General features: G+C 40.0%; 1 pseudogene; it reads left to right on the forward strand.

Annotated features, from left to right (window-relative positions):
* The first annotated feature begins 659 nt into the window (after positions 1–659).
* Positions 660–1,607, forward strand: LOC102282133 (olfactory receptor 51H1-like; annotated as a pseudogene).
* The last annotated feature ends 915 nt before the right edge of the window (positions 1,608–2,522 follow it).

Genomic DNA, 2,522 nt, shown 5'->3' on the forward strand with positions numbered 1-2,522 from the left:
TTTGTCTATCATAGTGGGTCCTTATAAAATTCCGAGGAAAGCCAAATAATTTATTCCTTCATCACCTGCTGTAATCTCAGGTTCTTTTAGTACCCATACACTACTAGGAATGCAGATAGTCAGAAGTTTAGTCCTTGAAGACTATCTTTCTTATTCTGTCCCACGTCATGCAAGTGGAAAACTTGAGTCTCAATGAGGATTTTGTCTAAATCACAACAATTTAAGATTATAATTAAGATACATACAGGTCTTCATATATGTGTTCATAAACACTCTTTATGTCTTGTTTGTGCCTGATAATATTTCTTTTCTGGTTATTTGCATCAGTTTTTATGACCCAGATAAATGTACAGCATCATTTTTTCCTTAGGAAGAAGGCAAGCAACTACTCCATGTTTCTAGGTGAATTGTATTCCAATTAGCTTAGGTGTTGATTAAAGTTTTTGTTGTTGTTCTCCTAGATATTTTAGCATCTGGTGGTCAGTAATAGAATTGCTTCACAGGGGTGGGGATATCAGTTTCTGTATCAGACGGCAAACATAAAATATTTGTCACTGCCTCTCATGGTTACCATCTCAAAACATTGTCAGTGATTCTAATTGAAGCTGATTGGCTTAATGAGTTTTTTTCTTTTTGCCTAGTCAAACCTTTGATGCACAATGCTGTCATTCAACTAAACTATTAATAACCATCAGACCTTCACCCTTACTGGGATTCCAGGAATGCCAGAGAAGGACTTCTGGTTGGCCCTGTCCCTCTGTCTTCTTTACAGTTTCACATTCCTGGGTAATGTCACCATCCTAGCTGTCATCAAAGTAGAACAACATCTCCATGAGCCCATGTATTATTTTCTGGCAATGCTAGTTGCCACTGACGTCAACCTTTCATTGTCTTCCATGCCCACCATGATCAGTGTTCACTGGCTCAGCTGGTGCTCAGTAACCCTTGATGTCTGCGTCACTGAAATGTTCTTTATCCACACCTTTGGGGAGGGAATCAGGTGTCTTGGTGGCCATGGCCTCTGATCACTTTATGACTATTTGCTTTCCTTTGCACTATGCTACCATTCTCATTCATGGAGTCATTGGCAGGATTGGAGCAGCAGTCCTGCTGTGGAGTGTGGGACTGTGCTCCCTGTGCCTTTCCTCATCAAAAGGTTACCTTTCTGCCACTCCAACACCCTCTCCCACGCATAGTGCCTCCATCAGGATGCCATGAGGCTTGCCTGTGCTGACACCTGTGTCAACAGCATCTACGGCCTCCTGGCGGTGATCTTCATCATTGTGCTAGATGCCTTGATCCTCTTGGCCTCTTTCTTTCTAATCTTCCAGGCAGTATTGGGCATTGCTTCCTGGGAAGAGAGACTCAAGACTCTCAATACCTGCCTCTCTCATATCTGTGCCATGCTGCTCTTCTATGTACCTCTCATTGGCATGACTGTGATTCACTGCTTTGGGAAGCATTTGTCACCAATGGTACACACAGTCATGGCCAGTACCTACCTGCCACTGCCTCCTGTGCTCAGTCTAATTGTATACAGTGTTAGGACCAAGCAGATCCATCAGTGGATTGTCCAAGTGTTCCGTGGGGGTAGGGTGGGCTTTTAGGACTTTTGTGCAAACACAATTGAGCCAGAGAAGAGGATAAAGTACAGCACTGTCCAATAGGAATTCCTGCAGTGATGTTAAATGTTCTAAATCTCTGTTGTTAATATAGTAACCACTAGCCACACATGGCTATTGAGCACCTGATACTTAGCTAGTACAACCAAGGAACTGAATTTTTAAATTATATTCAATTCTAATAAATTGAAATGAAGATTTAAATAGTCATGTGTGGTGAGAAGCACCTAATAGGTTTTTATATGCCATTGCATAGCAGTTTTGATGAAAGCAAAAATTTAACTTGATACAAATATGAATGTTTCTTTCTCAAAATGCTGTATAGCAACTTTTCAATATTTATATACTATAAAATTTACTGGTTTGGTAACCCTTCTCCCTTAAGTTTTCCCAGATACCATCCTCTGGGTCGTCCCAGATACTAGGTTTTTATATCACTCTCTGCAATTACTAGTTTTGATTTAAACAAAAGTTTAAATCCTGATAAAATATAATTTGTTTCTTTCATAAATGGTGTTTTTCCAGAATGCAATATTTATATACATAATCTTCCAATTTATTGGTTTTGGTATGTAATGCATTTGAGTTTCACTCATGTTTTTGTGGGTCTTTGTAGTTTATTTCTCTTTATACCTAGATTCCATTGAAAAATTATATCACTCTTTCAAATTATCTCTTGCCTGGAAAATCCCTTTATGTCAACCTGGTAGGCTGCAGTCCAACCCACTAAGAGTCGGACATGACTGATGACTTCATAATTTTTCACTTTCATGCAGTGGAGAATGAAATGGGCCCCCACTCCAGTAATCTTGCAGAATCTGGGGACGGGGATTCTGTTGGGCTGCATTTGGGGTTCACACCAAGTTGTTGACACGACTTTGGTGACTTAGCTTTATTGCA

Source organism: Bos mutus, chromosome 15 (genome assembly GCF_027580195.1).
Source record: "Bos mutus isolate GX-2022 chromosome 15, NWIPB_WYAK_1.1, whole genome shotgun sequence".
Taxonomy (NCBI): Eukaryota; Metazoa; Chordata; class Mammalia; order Artiodactyla; family Bovidae; genus Bos; species Bos mutus.